Source organism: Thalassophryne amazonica, chromosome 2 (assembly GCF_902500255.1).
Source record: "Thalassophryne amazonica chromosome 2, fThaAma1.1, whole genome shotgun sequence".
Taxonomy (NCBI): domain Eukaryota; kingdom Metazoa; phylum Chordata; class Actinopteri; order Batrachoidiformes; family Batrachoididae; genus Thalassophryne; species Thalassophryne amazonica.
In genome coordinates, this window is record NC_047104.1 from 79663966 (window position 1) to 79689536 (window position 25571).

General features: G+C 40.8%; 1 long non-coding RNA gene across 1 annotated transcript; it reads right to left on the minus strand.

Moving 5' to 3' along the window:
• Nucleotides 1-1502: 1502 nt before the first annotated feature.
• Nucleotides 1503-21771, minus strand: LOC117502445. Its single transcript, XR_004558298.1, has 3 exons — nucleotides 21620-21771; nucleotides 1775-1778; nucleotides 1503-1514 (listed from the first exon to the last, which is right to left on the minus strand). It is a non-coding gene; the product is annotated as an uncharacterized LOC117502445 (long non-coding RNA).
• Nucleotides 21772-25571: the final 3800 nt, after the last annotated feature.

Consider the following 25571-nt stretch of genomic DNA (forward strand, 5'->3'; position numbering starts at 1 on the left):
TCCATCTTTAGCTCCATTGTAAATTCTGCAGCTGATCTATATAACTGTAAGAAACACGTCTGTTGGGGAATTCCACTGTATAATATCCTTGAGGGTGGCACTCTCTTTTTGAAGAGAAATTCTATTGTACTTTCTATTGTAATTTCAGCATTGACAGTGCACAGAAAGATGCAAGGATGGTTCCAAAAGTTTTGCACTGATCACCAGAGGGCAATAGCATAGCATGTTGAGCAATCAGAGGGTCTATTTGCACTGTTCCTAACTTGCCTTTGTTCAGCTGAGTCGACAGTAACTGAAGTGGAGTGGGAGTCAATAAAAGATGCATATTTTATTAGGCGATACAGCACTATAGTCTTTTTTTTTCTGTACAATATATTTACAAGGAGCTGAAGTAGCAACGACCGTTTCTGGACAAATGGAGTTCCAATTTAGTCTCAGAGGAGACCATTAAAAGCACGGAGCCTAATACGCTGAGCCATCCCACAGCACTTGACTTCAATTTACCTGTGCAGCTTTTGGTATTTGAGGGGTGTTTTCCATTATGTTCCCACACATGTGCAAGGCCTGGCATTGTTCATAATTATATATAATCTTTACACAATCATATTGCATTTGGTGATTCAATTATAGCTGCAAAGAGAGTCTTACATGAGGTTGTGTTATTTGAAATCATTAAATCTCTGTTTAGGCACGTGTATTAACTTTGATATAACTAACAGCATGCAGAAACCTGAAAGCACCATTCCAGTATGCCGTCTGGGGAATCACCTACTTTATTTTCATTGCCAATGACTGGTGTTAGAGAAGGAACGCAGGACTTCTGGAGAACAAGAAGCTTAATTGGGTGAGCTGATGGCAACGCACTTAAAGTTAGAAGTGCATGAGGTGTAGATCGTGGACTCGGGCCAGTTCCCAGGTGAGAACTCTGCTGGAGAAGCCTTCTAATTCTCAGAGCAATTTGAGAGAGGAAAGCGTGAGACAGAGGGGGCAGAGATGAGAATAAAAGATAGCTCACAATGTCATCTCTTTGCCAGCCTTTATTGCAGTTCTTCTCAAATCCTATTTCTTGTGCTGTCCTGCCATATAGCCAACATCCAGAAAGTAAGATAATTATTCTGCAGATAATAAGATCACACCTTTAAAGACAGCTGCCATAACATTAAAGTGCCATTTTTCACAAATTTTACACATATCTAATGAACAGATGAAAGAGCCCAAAAATGTGTAATTAACAGGAAAGTACATCCAAGCTACCACATATGGTCACAAAGCTCAGGTGTGACCAAAGGAATGAAATTGTTGATATAGGTCAGGTCTGAGAACATGTGCCGGTCTTGTCAGTTGCTACATACACAACACTATGAAAGTCTCTCAGATCCTAGATGGCAACAACCTGACAAACACCCAGTCCATCCTCATCTCTTAAAAGTAGCCATCTGTCTATTGCATTTAGGTAATATGATGGCATTGCCTCAGCCTTCTAGCAACTGCTAGGGTGCTTAACATTGAAGTACCTGCATGATGGATCAGTAAGACCTACTATGTAGCCACACACGACACAGGGCAAAATGGTCTTCCTGACATTCCCTTACAATGCAAGTGATACTCCTCAACTGAGCAGACCTACCAATCTGTATGCATTTTTCATATGAGGCACGCATTTTGACATCACAGTACATCACTGTATCATTTATCACTCAAAAGAGTTCAGTCAATCACAGTCCTGTATTATAGAGCACGTCAGAGCTTCATGACTAAAATCACTTGAGGTGACGCTCCTTCCTACTAATGTGTGTATAGACTGAAAAGTGTTTCTTGCCAACCTCAAAACACAAAGGGTGGGATCACAAGAGAAGCCATGTTTGATTTCTGGCTCCATCCATTTTGTGTCTGTTACCTACAACTCGCGTGGCCTCAAACCTAAACCTACTACTAGGCATCTTATGTATGCTACTCTGGAATCACCCCTAAATTTAAACAGTTCAATTGTCAACACTATTGAGGTACCTTAGTCTGGCTCTCATTAACATAAGGTCACTGTCCTCAAAATCACTGTTGATTAACTATCTAATTATGGATCACCACTTATTCCTTTTTAAACCCTTAAAATCAGATTTTAAGGTTCTGCTATTAACCTTCGCTGCCCTAATTAAACCCTACATACTGGCCTGGGCTCTGCTTTCTCATGACACAGGACTACTTTGTGTCTCTAGGGTCAATAAAAAGTCTGTGGGTCACAGAGTTTTCTCTTATTGTGTACCTGCTTTGTGGAATGATTGCCTTGCATCAATAAAACAGTCAGATTCTGTAGAGACTTTGAAGTCCAGACTTAAGATACACTATTTTCCCTTTCATATGGCAAGCATACTGGCATAGTATGTTACTCTGCTTCCTACCCTTTTAAATTTACTTTATTAGTTAACAGAGTGGGTTGTGGCCTCAACTTTATCTAAAGTCTGGGTCTTTTAGCGAAGCTTAAGGCTAGTGGCTGTGTAATATTATCAGTAAGAAAATTGTTCTGGTTTTATAGTGACACCCAGTGGTCATTTTCAACATAGCAGCACAGGTAGTTCCTGGTCTGTAAGAAGCCGCCAGTTCATTGGCTGGGAGTGGTCAGGTAGTCTTGAGTCAGCGTTCATCGGCCAAAAGTGGTCAGGTGGTCTTGAGTCAACTTCCTGTTCAGCCACATGGTTTAGATACATTGGAGAGCATTTTAATGCCTGTGCATTCTTGAACCATCTGCTTTGTTTGACGCCTTCTAGAAGCATTGCTTACAAGTAATGTAGTTGATCTAAGTTTAATGATTAGTGTTTCTGAATATTGTGTGTTTTTGTACACTTTGTGATGCTGTGTAACATAAGCAGCTCACCCCATTATTTTTGCTGTGTTGTCAGGTTATCTATGTTGTAGCTATGCAGTGATTTAATTACCAGTCTCTCAGGATTTTGTACTTTATATTCTGACTTTATTTATGTGAATTGCCATGTCTCTGTATGAGAATTACACTATTTGTACTGACAAAGGTAATTATGCTATGCCAAATATTATTTTGTGATGAGTTCCACAGATTCAGTAATTCAGAAGCTGTGTCCAACACATTCCAGAGTAAAGAAGACTGAACTTTATTCCCCTCGTCTGGCTCATCATTCAACCTGCAAGGACTGCATTTATATAGCACTTTTCCATCTGAATCAGACGCTTAAAGCACTTTACAATTATGCCTCACATTCACCCAAACAAGGCGCACACTACACACCGGGAGCAATAGGGGATTAAAGGCCTTGCCCAAGGGACTTTAGTGATTTTCCAGTCAGGCGGGGATTTGAACCCATGATCTTCTGGACTCAAACCCAACACGTTAACCACCAGACCATCACCTCCCCTAAAGTACCTGAAGTGGAGTGGGAGTCAATAAAAGATGCATATTTTATTTTATATATACCATGTTTGTATTTCTTTTTAAAAAATACCTTCACTGATTCTCACCAAATGTACACCACAGATAGATATTAGGGCATGGAAGATTCCACTGAATTTTGGAAGTGATCTGGATCCGTATCTGGATCTGGATTCTGGATCAAGATGTCACTTTATATAGTTTTTGAACGATTACATCAAAGCCAATTGACAAATTCTCACCAAATTTGCACCACAGTTAGATATTAGGGCATGGAAGACTCCATTGAATTTTGGAGGTGATATGGATCCGGATCTGGATTCTGGATCAAGATTTCACTTTATATAGGGTTTGAATGATTATGCCAAAACTACTTTACGGATTTTCACCAAATTTGCACTACGAATTAGAGCATGGAAGACTCCACTGAATTTTGGAGGTGATCCGGATCTGGATCCAGATTCAGGATAAAGATTTCCCTTTAGGTAGGCTTTGAAGGATTACTTCAAAACGACTTCACAGATTCTCACCAAATTTGCACCACAGATCCTTGTAAGGGCTGGTAAAGAGCTGGTCTGCCATTCCACAACCAAGACAGAACCTGCATTGATTCTCCTGAATCTGAGGTTCAACTAATGGTCTACATGATATTGTGTTACAATGATTCAAATAAAGTCATGTCTTTGAGCATGTGGTAGAGCTATGGTTCGCCACATCCACCACACATTGGAAGGACCCTGAGTCCTGTATGGTACCCACTTAAGCTGAGAAGCAGGCAATCACCACCTCTCGAAATAATAATCCATCTGCCACAACCAGGTTAAACGTGGGCATCTCCTTGGCCTTCTCCACCTGCTAGGATCCACTGAAGCACATGCATGCTGCATCATGCCACACTGCCAAAATGTCATAGCTGATGGTCTCTTGCTGTGCAAATGATACTCCACATCATAGACTTGCAAAGGAACCATCCGGCACAAAGGCATTCCAGTGGTACACAAGTATCCACCAAAGAGGCCTTGTACCAGAGGCATCCAGTCCATCACCTGAGGTCACTGGTTCGTGACTGAATAGTTATTCAGTAAGACATGAAGCACCAAGATCGTCATTTGCTTGCATAAGTATGGGCATCCCCAATGATCTCATAAAGTTTTCACAGGCATCTTTTGATCTGAAAAGGTGAGAGACATGGAACATCACAAAAGTGGCCAAAATGACTTTTCTTGGCAGGGTTGTGAGACTCACCCTGAGAGACACAGTGAAGCGCTGTGGCATCCTGTAAAAGTTCAGAGTAGGAGTAGTAGCTCCTTCATGTTGAATAAAGCAGTTGTGGTGGTTTCAAGTGTCTGATCTGGCAAAACACAGATTAAATCCCTTTACCATTTGGAATTGGGATGACATGCGATCTTCCATGAAGAACTGGAGGATATTGCTGGAAAACAGCAAATGGTTGTCCCATAACACCAACTGCAATCACTTTAGAAATGGTTAGAAAGTTCTCTATAATTATATTACTCATGATCCTGTTCACCTTCCAAGCTTAGACACCTTTGTAGCCCCTTATACCTTAAGTATATTTATGTTTTTCTGATGCTCAGATTCAAGATGCATGAGCCATCACATCCAGAATGGAATGCAGCAATGGCACTCCTGAATCCACTGAAACATGTTTGTACAAGGACTTACCCTCTGTAGAACAGATACTGTACATAAAAATGTATTATAGGACTAACCCAAACAAAAGCAAAGATTGATATGAACTGTAGCATTTTCCCCTTTTCTGCCTTTCTGTAGAGAAGTCAAGGAATAGCCTATATACCATAAAAACAAAACCAAAAAAATGACCATTTTATCAGCACTTTGGTACTACATCAGTAGGATAAATAAAGTTTTCTGAAATTACAAATAACACAGATTACTGAGTGAAATGTCCTCTCATCATGGCAGTGGATAGAGCTCAGTGAAAGTTGTATCTGGGCTTTACTTACAAAATCCTCGCTAAAACAATTTGATAATGCCGTGGTTCATAAGTGGTGAACTGGGCTTCATTTAATGCCATTCAAACCTTTCTCTGCTTTCTACTGAAAGCAGTGAACCTCTTAGAAAAGCATGCTCGCTCCTGTCAGAACTCAATAGAAAGAATTTTTATAGCTGCACAATACTGTCAGTGGCTATTCTACAAATGCTGAACACTACAGGACCAATGAAGGGGTTCAGTGTTATTTATTATGTATCTTTTTTGCTACTCTAATGTGGTACTGCAAAATAAGGTCATGGGGCTTTTTTCATCACCAAGGAAACAGCAATGTCTTTGTTCTCCAAGTATTTTTGATGAGCCTAAAATCTGCTCATACATCTTTTGAGGCTGCTTGGGGCTATCATGCGCTGGCGTACAATTCTGTGCTACTTGGGTGACTACCCCAAGCAAGTCTCACTTGGGGACATTTGGTGCTGATCAACTCCCAAGCAGGCACACCACTTGGAAAAAAGTTAAAATTTGTTTGTTTTGTTTTTTAACTCTGTTGATTGGCCCCACCTGTGCTATGCTTAGACAAACAGGGCAGGGCTTGTTGTCCACTTGGAGTAAATCCTCTCAGTTCCTGAAAGCACAGGCTAATTACTTTCATGAAAATTGGAAGCATATTCTGCTTTGGGCCACCTTGAGCTGAGGACAAGTTGGCTGAGAATCCAGCCAAGTCCCTAAAATTTTGACTTTTAAGACAAGCAATACGCCAACCTTCTGTCAGAAAATACATAAGCCATGGGCCAATACAGCTTGGGAAAAATCAGTGTGAAACTCAGTAAGTTTCTTCCACTTCTGCCTTTTTGACTTGGGGACCAAGATGGATCTGCATTACAATTTGACGCATTTTACGACAGATGCCCTTCCTGACACAACTTCAGATCACATGGAGAATGGACAGGGGTGGTCTGTTCTGGAAACAAATGCATTAACTGCTTGACCACCATGCTGCCTTTCTGCTGAACTCAGGAAGAGTATAAAATATAGTAGTGACATTGAGTGTGTAATCCTGTTTTTTTCACCCATGGAGATGACTGGGTATGCCTCTTTTCTTTTGTGGGAACATTTGGTAAGCATCGGGACATCTGGATCTTCGTTCTTGCTATGCTGATCAAACTTCATTACTGTAAACTAGGGCTTGGACGATTGGTCATAAAAGGCAGCTACAGCTAGCTAGTACCCAATCAGTTGACTCATTTTCTTCAGTTATATTAACACAAACAGGATGTGTAGCAACAAAACTTATTCGGTAATAGAGTTACCAATATTTTTCTGACAATATAAGGGTAAACCGTTACCAAAAAACAATTTAAATACTGACAGGTATTTTTATGGCCTCAAAGTTCAAGTTACATTTAAAAAAGCATACTGTACGTTACTACTGTGGTTGCTTTACAATGCCTCCTGTTTCGAACAATGATTACTTTTATCTCCAAGAATCAAGACATTTGTCAGACTCCCTAAAGCCCTTGTCACACATAGCAAGAATGTGCAGGAACCAGCCCAAAACGGCAAATATTGCCATAATCCGATGCAGTTGGGAGGAAAAGAGGCGTGGTCAGCAGTGTCAGAACCCATGTAGATTACCTCGTCCACACCTGCACTATGGCATCCAAAGCATATGTAGACAACAGGTAGATGACACAGACTGCCATGAGATGGCCATAAAAGGCGCTGAAGACTGCCCGATGCCCAAATGTCTGGATGGCAAACACAGGACTGGAGTGGAAGCCAGTGCTGTGTTCCTCACACACACACACACACACACACACACACACACACACACACACACACACACACACACACACACACACACACACACACACACACACACAGGGCTGAAATGATCACTCAGCTGTGTGTGTGTGTATGCATAACGCTGCATGAGCCACTAAGTGCGCGTGGCGCATACGTGTGCACCACTGGACAGCTTTGCTGAAAACTTGCTGGCAGTGGGCCAAGCAGTCTCAATCAACTTCAATCAACTTTTTTCTTATATAGCGCCAAATCACAACAAACAGTTGCCCCAAGGCGCTCCATATTGTAAGGCAAGGCCATACAATAATTATGAAAAACCCCAACGGTCAAAACGACCCCCTATGAGCAAGCACTTGGCCACAGTGGGAAGGAAAAACTCCCTTTTAACAGGAAGAAACCTCCAGCAGAACCAGGCTCAGGGAGGGGCAGTCTTCTGCTGAGACTGGTTGGGGCTGAGGGAAAGAACCAGGAAAAAGACATGCCGTGAAGGGGGGCAGAGATCGATCACTAATGATTAAATGCAGAGTGATGCATACGGAGCAAAAAGAGAAAGAAACAGTGCATCACGGGAACCCCCCCACAGTCTACGTCTAAAGCAGCATAACCAAGGGATGGTCCAGGGTCACCCGATCCAGCCCTAACTATAAGCCTTAGCGAAAAGGAAAGTTTTAAGCCTAATCTTAAAAGTAGAGAGGGCATCTGTCTCCCTGATCTGAATTGGGAGCTGGTTCCACAGGAGAGGAGCCTGAAAGCTGAAGGCTCTGCCTCCCATTCTACTCTTACAAACCCTAGGAACTACAAGTAAGCCTGCAGTCTGAGAGCGAAGCGCTCTAATGGGGTAATATGGTACTACGAGGTCCCTAAGATAAGATGGGACCTGATTATTCAAAACCTTATAAGTAAGAAGAAGAATTTTAAATTCTATTCTAGAATTAACAGGAAGCCAATGAAGAGAGGCCAACACGGGTGAGATATGCTCTCTCCTGCTAGTCCCCGTCAGTACTCTAGCTGCAGCATTCTGAACCAACTGAAGGCTTTTTAGGGAACTTTTAGGACAACCTGATAATAATGAATTACAATAGTCCAGCCTAGAGGAAATAAATGCATGAATTAGTTTTTCAGCATCACTCTGAGACAAGACCTTTCTGATTTTAGAGATATTGCGTAAATGCAAAAAGGCAGTCCTACATATTTGTTTAATATGCACTTTGAATGACATATCCTGATCAAAAATGACTCCAAGATTTCTCACAGTATTACTAGAGATCAGGGAAATGCCATCCAGAGTAACGATCTGGTTAGACACCATGCTTCTAAGATTTGTGGGGCCAAGTACAATAACTTCAGTTTTATCTGAGTTTAAAAGCAGGAAATTAGAGGTCATCCATGTCTTTATGTCTGTAAGACAATCCTGCAGTTTAGCTAATTGGTGTGTATCCTCTGGCTTCATGGATAGATAAAGCTGGGTATCATCTGCGTAACAATGAAAATTTAAGCAATACCGTCTAATAATACTGCCTAAGGGAAGCATGTATAAAGTGAATAAAATTGGTCCTAGCACAGAACCTTGTGGAACTCCATAATTAACTTTAGTCTGTGAAGAAGATTCCCCATTTACATGAACAAACTGTAATCTATTAGACAAATATGATTCAAACCACCGCAGCGCAGTGCCTTTAATACCTATGACATGCTCTAATCTCTGTAATAAAATTTTATGGTCAACAGTATCAAAAGCAGCACTGAGGTCCAACAGAACAAGCACAGAGATGAGTCCACTGTCCGAGGCCATAAGAAGATCATTTGTAACCTTCACTAATGCTGTTTCTGTACTATGATGAATTCTAAAACCTGACTGAAACTCTTCAAATAGACCATTCCTCTGCAGGTGATCAGTTAGCTGTTTTACAACTACCTTCTCAAGAATCTTTGAGAGAAAAGGAAGGTTGGAGATTGGCCTATAATTAGCTAAGATAGCTGGGTCAAGTGATGGCTTTTTAAGTAATGGTTTAATTACTGCCACCTTAAAGGCCTGTGGTACATAACCAACTAACAAAGATAGATTGATCATATTTAAGATTGAAGCATTAAATAATGGTAGGACTTCCTTGAGCAGCCTGGCAGGAATGGGGTCTAATAAACATGTTGATGGTTTGGATGAAGTAACTAATGAAAATAACTCAGACAGAACAATCGGAGAGAAAGAGTCTAACCAAGTACTGGCATCACTGAAAGCAGCCAAAGATAACGATACAGCTTTGGGATGGTTATGAGTAATTTTTTCTCTAATAGTCAAAATTTTGTTAGCAAAGAAAGTCATGAAGTCATTACTAGTTAAAGTTAATGGAATACTCAGCTCAATAGAGCTCTGACTCTTTGTCAGCATGGCTACAGTGCTGAAAAGAAACCTGGGGTTGTTCTTATTTTCTTCAATTAGTGATGAGTAGAAAGATGTCCTAGCTTTACGGAGGGCTTTTTTATAGAGCAACAAACTCTTTTTCCAGGCTAAGTGAAGATCTTCTAAATTAGTGAGACGCCATTTCCTCTCCAACTTACGGGTTATCTGCTTTAAGCTACGAGTTTGTGAGTTATACCACGGAGTCAGACACTTCTGATTTAAAGCTCTCTTTTTCAGAGGAGCTACAGCATCCAAAGTTGTCTTCAATGAGGATGTAAAACTATTGACGAGATACGCTAACTCCCTTACAGAGTTTAGGTAGCTACTCTGCTCTGTGTTGGTATATGACATTAGAGAACATAAAGAAGGAATCATATCCTTAAACATATCCTTAAACCTAGTTACAGCGCTTTTTGAAAGACTTCTAGTGTAATGAAACTTATTCCCCACTGCAGGGTAGTCCATCAGGGTAAATGTAAATGTTATTAAAAAATGATCAGACAGAAGGGAGTTTTCAGGGAATACTGTTAAGTCTTCTATTTCCATACCATAAGTCAGAACAAGATCTAAAATATGATTAAAGTGGTGGGTGGACTCATTTACTTTTTGAGCAAAGCCGATAGAGTCTAATAATAGATTAAATGCAGTGTTGAGGCTGTCATTCTCAGCATCTGTGTGGATGTTAAAATCGCCCACTATAATTATCTTATCTGAGCTAAGCACTAAGTCAGACAAAAGGTCTGAAAATTCACAGAGAAACTCACAGTAACGACCAGGTGGACGATAGATAATAACAAATAAAACTGGTTTTTGGGACTTCCAATTTGGATGGACAAGACTAAGAGACAAGCTTTCAAATGAATTAAAGCTCTGTCTAGGTTTTTGATTAATTAATAAGCTGGAGTGGAAGATTGCTGCTAATCCTCCGCCCCGGCCCGTGCTACGAGCATTCTGACAGTTAGTGTGACTCGGGGGTGTTGACTCATTTAAACTAACATATTCATCCTGCTGTAACCAGGTTTCTGTTAGGCAGAATAAATCAATACGTTGATCAATTATTATATCATTTACCAACAGGGACTTAGAAGAGAGAGACCTAATGTTTAATAGACCACATTTAACTGTTTTAGTCTGTGGTGCAATTGAAGGTGCTATATTATTTTTTCTTTTTGAATTTTTATGCTTAAATAGATTTTTGCTGGTTATTGGTGGTCTGGGAGCAGGCACCGTCTCTACGGGGATGGGGTAATGAGGGGATGGCAGGGGGAGAGAAGCTGCAGAGAGGTGTATAAGACCACAGCTCTGCCTCCTGGTCCCAACGCTGGACAGTCACAGTTTGGAGGATCCAAGAAAATTGGCCAGATTTCTAGAAATGAGAGCTGCTCCAATCTAAAGTGGGATGGATGCCGTCTCTCCTAACAAGACCAGGTTTTCCCCAGAAGCTTTGCCAATTATCAATGAAGCCCACCTCATTTTTTGGACACCACTCAGACAGCCAGCAATTCAAGGAGAACATGCGGCTAAACATGTCACTCCCGGTCTGATTGGGGAGGGGCCCAGAGAAAACAACAGAGTCCGACATTGTTTTTGCAAAGTTACACACCGATTTAATGTTAATTTTAGTGACCTCCGATTGGCGTAACCGAGTGTCATTACTGCCGACGTGAATTACAGTCTTACCAAATTTACGCTTAGCCTTAGCCAGCAATTTCAAATGTCCTTCAATGTCGCCTGCTCTGGCCCCCGGAAGACAATTGACAATGGTTGCTGGTGTCGCTAACTTCACATTTCTCAAAACAGAGTCGCCAATAACCAGAGTTTGATCCTCGGCGAGTGTATCGTCGAGTGGGGAAAAACGGTTAGAGATGTGAACGGGTTGACGTGTACACGGGGCTTCTGTTTAGGGCTACGCTTCCTCCTCACAGTCACCCAGTCAGCCTGCTTTCCCGACTGCACGGGATCTGCCAGGGGGGAACTAACGGCGGCTAAGCTACCTTGGTCCGCACCGACTACAGGGGCCTGGCTAGCTGTAGAATTTTCCACGGTGCGGAGCCGAGTCTCCAATTCGCCCAGCCTGGCCTCCAAAGCTACGAATAAGCTGCACTTATTACAAGTACCGTTACTGCTAAAGGAGACAGGAGAAGCCGCCATGCTAAATCGGCTAAGAGCTAGTAGCTACGCAACCTAGCGGATTCCTAAAAACACACAAAGTGAATAATGTGTAAATAATTTAGAGGTGATTCAGCAGAAGGAGTGCCCCAATCAAGGCACCAAACAGGCCATGAAGCAGCACAGGCAACGCACAACAGCGAACGCACGACAACGGTGCTAAAATAAAAAAAAAAAATAAATAAAAAATACAAACAAAAGCGTTAGCAAGCTAGTTAGCTTGCCAACGCTGATGAAAGTTAGCTGATAAAAGTGCTCCGTCGCGATGTTTCGACCGTTAGAGGTCTTCCTTAGGCGTTGGAGCACAGTAAAAAAGTAAAAAAAGTAAAAAGGTAAAAAAGTAAAAAAGTCTTGAAAAAGACTGTTAGTTCAAGTCCAAAGCAGCAGGTAGCAGTCTCTGTGTAAACAGTCCCAACAGAGAGCCAAAATTCTGATGCCAATCAAACTACGCTGTTCTTCTCGTGTCAAATGGAGCCTTTCCAGAAAACTTTAATTTCTTTTTTCTTTTTTGCTCACTTCAGGAGCACAACACAACTCTATACACCACGGTGGTTGGATTATCACGTGGGATTTATTTTTGCATGGTTCATTGCAACACACAGCAGCCAGTTGAGAGGATTTTAAGTACAGGCTATGGTCCGGCTCCACGTCCACGTCTACTCTGTGAAACACTCCTGGGTGAGATTCATGTTTATTAATGCTGTCATGGCCTGGCACAACAGTTCCATGCAATATCTCCTACAGAGTTACGTAGAAGGTGATCAGATATTACAGCAGTGAGATCCATTCAAGTCTGAGCCTGATGCATGCAATGATGCTTTACTGTGCACCACGGAGAGGCTCAGCTGCCTGTGTTATACACAAATGTGATGGAGACAATAGTTCACATTATTTATGTCGCCCATGGGAAGGAATGGACAAATATACCGTGAGGTCTGTTGTGGATATAATAGCCTGTTCAGAGTTGCAGCGGCGTGCACGCAGTAGCGCACGGTACTTAATAGCCGCTGTTCCCATTCAGCGTACATAATAATAATTCAGAATTATTATCATGATGAAGCGTGCCACATACATTCCTTTGTGCTCGGGGGTGGGGGCATTATTATAATAATTCCTAATTATTATCATGATGAAGCGTGCCACATGCATATAACCATGCACTCCGGGGGGGGTATTATACGTGGCATGTGCAGGTCATACCGGCAAGCTTTGCCATGCCAAATCCATCTCAAGGTTCCCTCATATGGGCTCAAATCATTTTGGATCCTGTTTTGCCGCCATAAAATATGCAAATTGCAGTCAGATGGTCCTCAGATTGCACATGGACCGCCGTCGGATAGGTGTCCCATCTCGAGGCGCCTGGAGGGCTTTGAACATGTGCATCACACTCGGGGCCACTGGCTGATTTTGACCAACTGTGTGGACTTCTGCAGATGGCTGTCAAAATGTTTTGGAACAGAAATCTGACACTTTTCAGACGTACGCCGATTCGTCATTCTGTCGCCATTCTGCATGATTCTGGCTATGTGTGACGGGGGTAGTACATTCAGTTTCAGTTTGTTTCCAGCAAAGATTCTGTAGCAGAGCTAAAAAAGGAGACAGCCTGCCCTTGCAAAGATTGTTTCATGGAGGACAGACATCAAGCAGGAAGAAAAACTAGCAAAGCACCAGCAGCCACCACTCCCTTTCCTGGTTTGAATGAATGGACCAATCCCAATCTTTGCACTCATGGACTCACAGACTTTGAAGTGCATTTCTGCTATGCGTATGGGTTTATAGCTATCCCACTGTCTAATTGTCAAGTGCATGTAGGCTCGCCTTCCTTAAGCGGGCATTTCTGCAGGCTTTGTGTAATGGAATTACCCACAGTTCAGTGTTGTGACATGAAACACTGGTTACCAGGGGAAACCCAGAAGTTAAGAAAGGGAACCACTATAGGGGCCAACTGCAGCTGCAGAGCCACTGTGCACCTTCAAAGAAGGAATAAAGTAAACAAAAGCAATTGACGCCTTTAGCATGTGGGGCAACTTGTTTGCAACATTGTGTCATTTTGGAGGTGAGTTCAACCAAAATATGTATTTAGGTGTTTAACTAAAGATGCCCTAACATGAACATGTTTTTGATTCATGCAATAGCATGACCTGTGTCGCGCTGTCATACTGGAGAGTAAAATCCTCTTAAACTGGTGCAAACAGGACACCAGAGGGGCACCGGTGCATGCTATTGCATACAGAGAATTTTGAAAAGTTCAAAAAATCTTTCATGCACAAATGTAATGCTATGTGGCGTGATCTAATCTTGAACATGACGTGCAGCTCATCAAGTGGAGTAAACAAGCAGTGAACAGAGCGAGTGGTGACACCAGCGGATCGCATCAGAGTGTATCTTGTCGGAAGGATTATAACAAGAAATTAAATCTCTCATAAACATACTTTAATAGCTGCACACAAGAAGGAAAGACACACAACTGTTTTATCAAGCCATGGCAATGTAAACAAGTCAAATAATTACCTTTTTAGATGGCTCAAAATGCTTTCTGCAGCTTGTTAGGTGCGGGCGTGCGCACGCAAACAGCTTCGGCTGCAGCGTCCTCTGTGATTCAGGAAATGATGAGAGCCATTTTCAATGGCCAATTTGCAGAAAAAAGTGATTAATCCGCCACAAAATAATTATTTTATATACGCAGCATCCAGCACAGAGCACGTGGCAGCCGGTGGAACAAAGAACGACGTCCAGCTGTGAACACAGTGGGTGGGATCGTCAGGACACAGGTCGTGCTGTTGCGTGAATCAAAAACATGCTCGTGTCAGAGCACCTTAAGATAATCGTGAGTCTTTAATGTGAGTTTTATTTTTTAAAAAAAGTGTGTTGTTGTTAGGGTTGTGTGTTGGGAACCAGTTCTTCTCGGGTATCCTTAAGAAATTCTCAAAACCTTTTTGCTTAACAATTCCCTTATTGGTCCTTCGGAGTGGCCGTTGTTTTGGGAGATGCTTGTCAGAAAAATTATCATTTCTCTACATTGATTACAGACCCTGCAGCGGGTCTGTAATCCAGCATTTCTGCAGCATGGGTTTGCTTTTAACCTTGAACCAATGAAGCAGTACTTCGATCTGCTGCTTCATTGGTTCTTTGTTTTATTTCTCTTTATCTTAATTTTTCCCCGCTAAAACCCTAAAGAGCATATGTCTGTGAGTAATATTTACCTTTTTTATGTTAAACCGACCTGTTGTGGTCTTCTGAAACAGTGGATAGATGTATTTTACAACGGGACCAATGCTAATGCGTTAGCATGTCTATGGCATTTTCAATGTTAAAGTTAGCATTAAGCTGAGCCATTATCAAACCTCCCTTCCCAGCGTGCAAAGGATTCTGGATACTCTAAAACTGTCAATAGGGTGCACAGGTGTGTGTGTGTGTAAATTTACACAAAAAAGAAATCTAAATTTAACTATTTATATTTTTTAAATAATTACTGTTTTAAAACTATAATTTAAATATGTATATATATATTTAATGTGACATTAATATATCAATTATAAATTAAACATTAAAAAAATTAGATTCAGGTAATAGTAGGCAATTAGTACACACAGTGTGTTTTGAATTCATAACTAAAGATATATCCAATTTGTGTCACATTCATATGAACCATTTTAACTGTTGAACACACCTCAAACTAAGTTTATTAGTTTACTGTAGGTTAAAACTGCAATCCAAATAGATGAAAATCGTACATGCAATTAAAATGGGTAAATCGTATAGACATATTTTTAGTGCATAATATTAAGCAACAGGACAGTGTTAATATAATGCAATATATCCCATTCATATTTATTCCCTTTTGAACCATTGATAGCCGGCCTCTTTCACTTAGACACTCGTCTTGAATCTCATCACTGTCAGGGTTTGGATTTTTGTTTCCGGTTTTAACTGTGTTGCTCTATTTAGTTATTGTATTTTGTTAGTTTTTCTGTTTGTTAGTTATTTTTTTCTGTCCCTTTTTCTCTTGTCTTTCCCTTAGTGCATGTTGGTGGGTGTTTCACTCTGTCTGGCCACAAACTTGTTCTGGTGTTTTCCACACTCACCTGTTCCTAATTTGTAGCTCATCACCTGGGTGTATTTACGGTTTACAGGTTTCACTATTCACTCATCAGTTCGATGTGCCTTTTGCCTTCTTTCCAGGTCTCCTCTGTGTGTTTTTCCTAGTCCTGTTTGTCTCATCGTTTTTTGATCACCTGCCTGTGTACCCAACTCTGCCTTTGCCTGAAGCTTTTTGTACTGCTACTTGTTTTGGACTGCCTTTACATGTACCGACCTCTGCCTGAAATGACACTAAACCTTTTTGAGCCACAGAGCTGCTTGTCTGAGTTTTGCATTTGTGCCCAGACGTCTTTAGCCACCAAGCCTGATAATTAGGGAACAACCCTGTTGTGTCTGATTGTTTGCAGATGTTAATGCTGGTTATACAAATAGAGCTTTACCAACGGTTGTTTGCGACTGTATAACAGCAAGAACGTCCACAAATCTTCAGATACAAGGGGGTTATTCCCATTTGAATTCAATTCCATTGTTTGCATGGTTTATTTTTCTGTAGGTAATTCGGTCGGCGAGGCTTACTGTCGAGCCAAGGCAGCATCACTCCAGCAGCGGTCAGGGTGTGGAATAATCTTCAAACTTGAAAATCCATCAAATCCATCAAATGTGAAATGGTAATTCTGTATCAGAATCCACATCAATACTTTCGTATGGTATCTTAAATTCACCCATTTAGGTGGCGGCGTCAGTACTTTCTCTCATTCTCAGCTTATAGTGCTAACAGCTAGCGTGTGCGCAGATGGTGTTCTGCCAAATTGTGCATCTTGTCGCATAAATTGACACTTCCGCGTCCTGACAATATTGCGCATGCGTGCGCATGCACAGTTGCGCAGAGGACAGGAATGACATTCAACAGGAATGACATCTTGTCAGAAGATTTACATTTTTTAAGTCAGGGAGGTGGTAACATAACAGCTTACACGTTGGACTGGGATGCCAGCAACTCCGGTTCGCTTCTTGATTGCAGCCACACTCCCGACTGACACTCTTAACAACAGTGCTGGGGAGGACTGCGAGACACGTGCCATGGGCCCTTCTGGAAATAAGGCCTTTATTGAGACTTTCATTGTTTACCCATGTTAAATAAGAGAATCTCAACCTCAGTTTGAAGTTTTACTACTTAGCTGCTTAGATTTATTTTCAAGATTAGTCATGAACTAGTGGACAAATAATGGTACCTCACTCATCAACTGACAACTTTCATTATTTGTCCCAACCCTACTGTAACCTTCTAGAAGAGTGAACTCCGAATGAAGCTACTTCTTTATTAGTTTACTGTAGGTTAAAACTGCAATTCAAATGAATGAAAATTGTATATGCAATTAAAATGGATAAATATTATAGACATAATTTTTAGTGCATACTATTAAGCAACAGGACAGTGTTAATGTAATGTGATATGTCCCATTCATATACCTTTTGAACCTTTGCAGCCTCTTTCAGTCAGACATTCATCTTGAATCTAGAAGTATCACAGATATTGTCTCTGTGTTGTTCAGTGTGTTAATGTCATGTTTTAAAGTGGTAGGTTTACAATTCCTTTTTTTAAAAGTCAGTTTGCACTTTTACTACTTAAGCCTGGTTCATACGGCAGGATTTTAGGCCAATATTGGACCCGATCATCTCCTTCCAACAATCTTAAGGATGCTCCGACAATAGTGATGACACTAAAGATAATCTTATCAGACATTACCGCCATGTGTGGTGTGTTAAGAGCACTCTGATCTACTCGGGAGGATGTCAGGAGTGCTCCGATCGCAAATCGGGGATATTCAACATGTTGGATTGTCTTGGCCTGATATTGCAGCATGTGGTGTCCCCCGACCACAAACGAGCATGCAGCCTGCTGAATGTGACGTGCAGCCAATCAGAAAGCAAGGTGATGGACGTACAGAGGGTAAAATAAAATCAAAACAGCTGTTCTGCCTTACCAGAAGTCCGTTGGCTGCGCTGTCTCCACTCCTTTAAAGAACGCCTTTTTTTCCTTTTGTATCATTTTTCCCCTCTGTTTTAAATAGTCCACAAAGTATCTTCGACTGTTTACTCTAAAGTCACATTTAATCTCGAGAGATTTTGCGAGATTTCCTGTCTGAGCTGGGAATGTTCGTGTGTGAAATCTGTTCATGTGTGGTGCTGTTGTCCTTACCGTGTGGCTGAACACCACACACTGTACGACCAAACCTGTTAGATCTATGATTTTTTACCTTCACTTGTGTGGTCTCTCAGGTTTTGGAAACCTAAAGATAATTTTAATTTCCTGCCATGTGAACCAGGCCTTAGCTGCTTAGATTCATTTTCAAGATTAGTCAGTGACTATTGGACAAGCAGTGGTACCCGACTCATCAACTAACAACTTTTATTATTCATACCAGTCCTACTGCAACCTTATAGAAGAGTGACCTCTGAATGAAAGTCCTTCAATTTTAGTTTCATGATGGAGCAAAATGGTGAAAAGTTAGCATCAAGTGGAGTGTTTTTGCCAGTGTGTTTGTTAAGCATGTCCTGCAGCTGTAGTTAGCAGTGGACTGGGAAAATGGCATATTATAGAAGAAGGGAATGATGGAAGTGGTAGAAAAGAAGGAGTGGTATCTTTGATGAAGCCCCGGGAGTGTCTCTAATGAGAAGCTACGTAAGGGAGCTGCCGTTTTTTTTTTCCCCTCATCACCAATGGAGCTGTGCCACACTGATAATCAACCCCAAAACATAACCAACGGCCGTAATTACAAATCACAAAATCTGAAAAACTAGCTCCAACAAGAAATCTGTGAGAGAGGACACAAAGGGGAGACAATATGATCAAAGGCTTATATTGACACTAAAATGGATACTGGATTTGACATTACCTTTTTCATGCAGCTACTTGCACAACTGCTGTATATGATACATAGAGACAATGTAATCTTCAGTTTGCATTTTTTAAACATACTTCATTAATGACCATTCAAAAAATCTTATTTTTACAATATTTGAGACCATGTAACTGATGTACAGCATGATTGATATTTGCAACACCGTTCACATCAAAGAAAAATCTATTAATATCCTGCTGCTGAAAAAAGTGAATATATTTGATTTTTATCGCACACATCTCTACACACGCTCATGTGTGTCCATGTGCATGTGTGTGTGGAGAGACAATTTGCACTGTGCCTTGCTTACACTGGGACTGAGATAATCAGATTAAAGTGGTGTGTTGATCTGTGGTAAACAATAAAAAAGCAGAAAATGCATAAGAATGTTCAATTAGTAAGTACAAAGCTGCCACGTTAAAACTTTCATGTGGAGAATGTGGGCATTTGTGTGTAATTCCCACTGCCCTACTGTGTCATGAATAGATTATGTTTCACTCTTTATGGCTGATGGGTGTTGCTAAACATTTTCTTTGGTATGTTCCTAAACGACATACCAAATATAAAGGTTTATTAACCAAGCAAGTGAGCTTAATAATTTGTTTATATAAAAAACTGTTCGGAGCTGTGTTTTGATCTTGTTGGTCTTCATTTTGCATGTCCACTTCGAGCTCGTTTGCTGTTAATTCCTCAAATTCAAACTCGTCAGTGTATAAAATTTCCTATTCATCACTCATAATTTCTTTGTTTACTTTTTGTTTTGTTTTATTTCGCACCATGAAAATTGTAAGCAATGTCGCAAATCTGATACATGATCCGGACCAGATGTCATGGTAACAGCCTGATATGGGAAAATATCAGACCGGAAATCAGCCAATCAGTGCACGTGTACTGTTGTAGCCATATAATAAATAGGTGCATTACTCTTGAACATATCACATAAGAGCGAATTCTTCTTCTTTTGGCTGCTCTTATTAGGGGTCGCCACAGCAGATCATCCTGCTCCATCTCATCCTGTCCTCTGCATCTTCCTCTGTCACACCAATAACCTGCATATTCATAAACCTCCTCTTGGCTTCACTCTTCTCCTCCTGACCGATGACTACATCTTCAGCATCCTTCTCCCTATAGTATATCCTGGGTCCCTCCTTTGTACAAACCATCTCAGTCTCGCTTCTCTTACTGTCTGCAAACTGTCCTACTTGTCCCTCTGGCATGTTCATTTCTAATCCTGTCCATTCTAGTCATTCTCCAGAGCATATCTCCACCTCTCCAAGTTAGTCTCAGACTGCTCTCTACACTCACTACAATTCACAATGTCATCTGCAAACATAATGGTCCATAGAAACCCCTGTCTGATCTTGTCAGTCTGTCCAACATCACTGCAAACAAGAAAGAACTCAGAGCAGATCCTTGATGTAATTCAATTTATTCTATTTACATAGCACCAAATCACAACAATGCTCCCCCAAGGTGCTTCACACAAGTAAGGTGTAACCTCAAGCAGGTCAGACTAAGAGGTGTGACCCACTGCATCATGATGAAATGATATAATCCCACATCCACCTTGAATGCATCTGCCATTCCCACTGTGCCTTGTCTTGGCACCCTGTCATAAGCTTTCTCTAAATCAACAAACACACAGTTCAGCTCCTTCTTGCCTTCTCTATACTTCTCCATCAGAAATGAACACAAACATTGCATCTCTAGTATTCTTCCTCACGATGAAACCATATTGCCCCTCATATATCTTCATTACTTTTCTAAGCCTAGCTTCCAACACCGTTTCCCATAATTTAATGCTGTGGCTGATCAGCTTTATGCCTTTGTAGTTACTGCAGTTCTGCACGATTGTTGTTCTTAAACATTCAAATCAACACGCTTCTTCTTGACTACTCAGGCGTCCTGTTACATTCCATGATTTTATTAAACAGTCTAGTTTTAAAACTCTCTCATAAATATCTCGTCTCCACTGGTGTGTCATATGGATCAATTACATTTTCACTTTTTATCCTCTTCATAGCTGTCCACACTTCAACCTTACTAATCCGTTGCACTTACAGATTTACTCTCTCTCTCTCTCTCTCTCTCTCTAACTGTCTTGCTTCCATTTTCTTCATTGATTAGCTCCTCAAAATACTCCATTCACCTTCTTGACACACTCTCTTCACTTGTCAGCACATTTCCATCTGCATCTATTATCACCCTAACCTGCTGTACATCATTTCCAGCATGCTCTCTCTGTCTGGCCAAAGTCCTTTTCTTATTCATTAAGTGTTTAACTGCATGCACAGCTCACAATATGCCCTTTCTGTAGCCTTTGTCTCATCTTGTTTCACCTTACACCACATACCCTTGCCCCACTCTCTCCTTTCATCAATCTCCCCAAATATCCCAATTCTTGTTCACCAACGTCTTTATCCTTATGCTTTCCTGAACATCATTCTACCACCAAGTCTCCTTGTCTGAGTTTCTCTGTCCAGATGTCATACCCAGTATCTTCCTAGCTGTCTCCCTCACCCATTTGTAATACTTTGTAGCTGTCCAAAATCACTTGGCAGTCTTCCTCCTTCCACCATTTGATGCTTGCTTCCTCTTTCACGTTCTTCCTCTTCTTCACCCCTAAATTCATCCTATAAACCACCATCAGATGCTTCCTAGCTACACTCTTCCTTGCCATCACCTTCCAGTCACCAACTTATTTTAAGGGCATAGAATGTAGTCCAACTGCATACACCTGCTTCCACTATTATACATACATCACTCTGTGCACCTCTTTCTTTTTAAAATATGTATTTAAAACAGCCATTTCCATCTTTTTTTGCAAACTCTACCACAACCTGCCCCATCACATTTCTTTCCTTGATATTATATCCACCCATTACTTCCTTATCACTTCTGTTCCCTTCACCAGTAGGCTCAATAAAGACAAATCACCAATCGTTCATGTTTGGGTACACTCTCTTCCACCTCATATAACTCACTCCAGAAATCATATTTCTCCATCTTACAACCTACCTATGGGGCATATGCAGTGATGACATTCATCTTTAACCCCTCAATTACCAACTTCATAATCATCACCCTGTCATACAGCCTTTTGATACATTCACACTGTGATGATTAGTACAGCATTTGCTGACAAAGTTAAAAATTACTCTGACCAGTGCCAAGGTCCACCAGACTCCACAGGAGCTATGTTAGTGTCAGTCAGGCAACATTGATGTTCATTGTGGGCCTGGAAAATACATTTCATCATCCTTAAAATCTTAGACATTCATGCTAAAAAACTGGCAAGAGTGCATCTCTGGTACCTCTTTGTCACCTCTGCTAATACACTGTTGCTGCTCCGTTCCCCCCGACAGCCTCCGCTGGCCAATGTTGAAGGCTTGACTCGACACACCACCTCCTCTAAATCTCTTTGGTCATGAAGAAATATGTAGAAATATCAAAAATGTGAGGGGATATGTAGAACTTGTCTCAATATTGCACCAGCAGCAAGTGACGTAATCATAGTTACATCAAATGATAAGTCAACAATCTATGCTACTTACTGCTTTGAGTTGTGCGCTAGAAATGTGCTCACCCTTCAACAGTGGCAGTTAAAGTACGTCCTGTGTGAGCCAGTGGACCTTTCGCAAATGTTGAGCCCTGCCAGTGCAATGGCAACCCCTGCTGGGGAACATCGACCGACATTGGGGAAAGGAAATGTGACTTCAGACAACTTTATTGATCCCAAAAAAGGGCAATTGTGACTTGGACTTCTGGAGTGTACCTTCGCCCGCATTTCACAGGGATTTTTGTGAATTTGCTACACATTTGCCAGTGTCAGCCACTACACGGCAGAGTGTGAATGGGCCGTTCAGCAGATTCTCGATATTCTTCCTTTAGAATGACCCCAACACCATTTCTTCTCCCATCAACACCATGACACAAGTTTGAACCCACCTCTGATACTACTGGCCTTACTTCCACTTAATCTCTTGTACAACCCCAATTGCAATGAATTTGGGATGTTGTGTAAAATGTAAATAAAAACAGAATACGATTTACAAATCCTCTTCAACCTATATTCAATTGAGTACACCACAAAGACAAGATATTTAATGGTAAAACTGATAAACTTTATTGTTTTTGTGCAAATATTTCAGAAAAAAAGGCATTTGCAAAGCCAAAAAGTTGATTTGACAACTGTCTGATATAACCGGGGTCAAAATAAAGAGAACACTGCCATCTACTGGTGCCCAGATGCTTAGTACTTAAGACAAATACTGCCATGAACACTACTGGCCAGTAGATGGCAGTACAGACCCTGAAAACTTGCAGTTGTCATACGGATCATTTATTATTCCAAATAAATAATCTGTCTGTGTCTGCTACATTTAAGATGCGTGGAATTTAATAAACACAAATCGAATTTCAGACATCTTATATATATATTACTCTGGAATAAAGAGGACAGTCAGTGTTTGACAAAAGCAAGAGGTTAAAAAACATGAAGCGTTGCAGCTCACAATAATTCAATTGAAAATAATGGAGAAGCAACCTTAGCTTGTCTGCCATTTTTACCTAAAACAAGCACAATAACAACATCTATAAACCGAGAGAATATATTCACGAGAGTTTTTGGCACAATATACAAAGGGTTTAATGCTGTTGTCTGTGTGGAACCTGATGAGAGCCTCGCAAATCCATTTCTTCTGTCTTCGATCTACTGAACTTACCCATAATGCACTTTGTGGAAACGCAATGTCCACACTAAAACCTTCAAAATTAGTGCATTAAAAGTGCTTTAAAAGTAAAACATATATCTGATATTTTCACTTTATAAAACTTCAGACGTGACAATTTAAATAATATGTCCGAAATTAGTTTGGTTAAAATTTTAACCATAAGTTAAAACTGCACGCCTGTGGATGACTTGGGTGATATTGCCAGCACATCTGTATGGGGTTAAAGGAAATGAGTTTTTCTTTTCTGTGACAAGTTGTCCTTTGTCGGCAGATGATAGAGCAGTTTCTCCTAGAACCAGCTTTTTTGTTTATAGAGAATAGAGCTGTGTATCTGCTACAAAACATTTAATGGGCAGGTATTCAAATCTTTGATTTCAGACTTCATAAATGTTTGTAACTGTTAAGCTTTGTTTACCATGCCTGCAAAAATAAGTTAGTGGTCTAAAATTTAGTGGACCAAAATTCATCAGAAGATCATTTGTCCATTGATGGTTTTCAAAGTTACCTTGGGTTACAGTATTTAACTGCGGGGTTCTGTATTGCATCCCCTTTTATGTATTATTTATATCAACCCAGTGATATTCACTAATTATACAGCTGGTTTTTATTTTACTGTTCTCCACATCAGCGGTGTGATGTGGTGCAGCTGCTCATCCTGTGTTCCTGCTCAGAAGGCACCGTCGCATGAATGAACTGTCTCACCGGTATCATGCATGCTTGCCCATTGGCGTGATGTTTTCGTGGTTCTCTCATATGAGCTGACCATGAGTCGCCCTGAGTTGTACTTATTCATACTATGTGTGAACGGGCCCTTTTAATGCAGCTTCATCTCCACACTCTATTTCACAGGTGGCATGCAGGTAGTTTGCTTTAATTTTTAATTACACTTTGCATGTTAATGTGGGATGCAAACCAAACATTTACCAGCAGGGACACTTTTTCATTTCATGCCTAGATGCTCTCCTGTGTTTATGAACCAGGTGACTGTGTCTGCCTGTGCGGTAAACACGGATGATGTGCATCTCCGTATCATCAGTGCTTAAAGGTATTTGCAAAAATCTCCAGAGTAACTGCTAAGTGAACGCCTTTGGCAAAAATGTGATTACGTGTTGTGTGTGTAACAACAAAAATAAATAAATAAATGCAAACAAAAATATATTTTACAAATGTAAACACTTTGGATCACAATGTGTTATTTTCTCTTTTCAAATACAACTCAGGTACAGAGTGTGGTGAGCATGTGACACAAATTGTTTTTGCTGCTAGAACAAAAAGTCATGCAAAACTGCATCAAGACAGTCTGATTTAAAAAAAAAATGCATATCTGATTACAGATAATGTGCCTGAAATGATGAATAATCTTAAACTTCTATTTTTAGTTGTCTCCACCTCATCTTTGAATGTGTTTATCCTGTATAATACTGTTTGAAGAATTGCTTGTGAAGACAAGTAATGTCACAGCACTGTGGAGCAAAAAATGAGAATACAATTTTATGCTCAAATCCTTCAACTGTGTGATCTTAATTTTGCAGCCATGAAGTCTTAAATGCAAACCAAATTCAACAAACTTGTCATGATGAAAAGTTATCATGACAACTTAAAAAAATGTCATGATATTTGAGGCAAATATTAAATGTAAATTTTAAATATAACACAATGCTAAAATACCATCAGCCATATGAGTATTGTGTTCTTTATCATTTGCAGTTGTTTAATTAATTATTAAGCACCTATTGTCTTACATAGAATTTGTGCATGTTTACTTAGACTATAAGCATGCACTACTGGCTACAAAGCGGACCTATTACTCTGATTTGATCAACAAATATAAGACATTAGGTTAAACATATCCCACCACTGCCCGCACAGTGCGGGCAGGAACCACCGAGCCATACGAGGGAGGGATCCGGCCCCCAGACAAGAGGCGAGATCCAATCCCCTGGGCCAGAAAGCACACGAGGCTCCACCCAACACCCAAGACTCCCCAGCACAGCCAGCAGGACCCCCCCAAACTCCCCCCAGCCCCCAATCCACCCCCTCCTCCCCAAACACCAAAGCCCAAAATCGGGAGACCGCCCAAGCGAGGCAGGGCAACACCCCACCCCACAGAGACCAGACGATTCTCTAATCGGAGACTCTACCAGCAGAG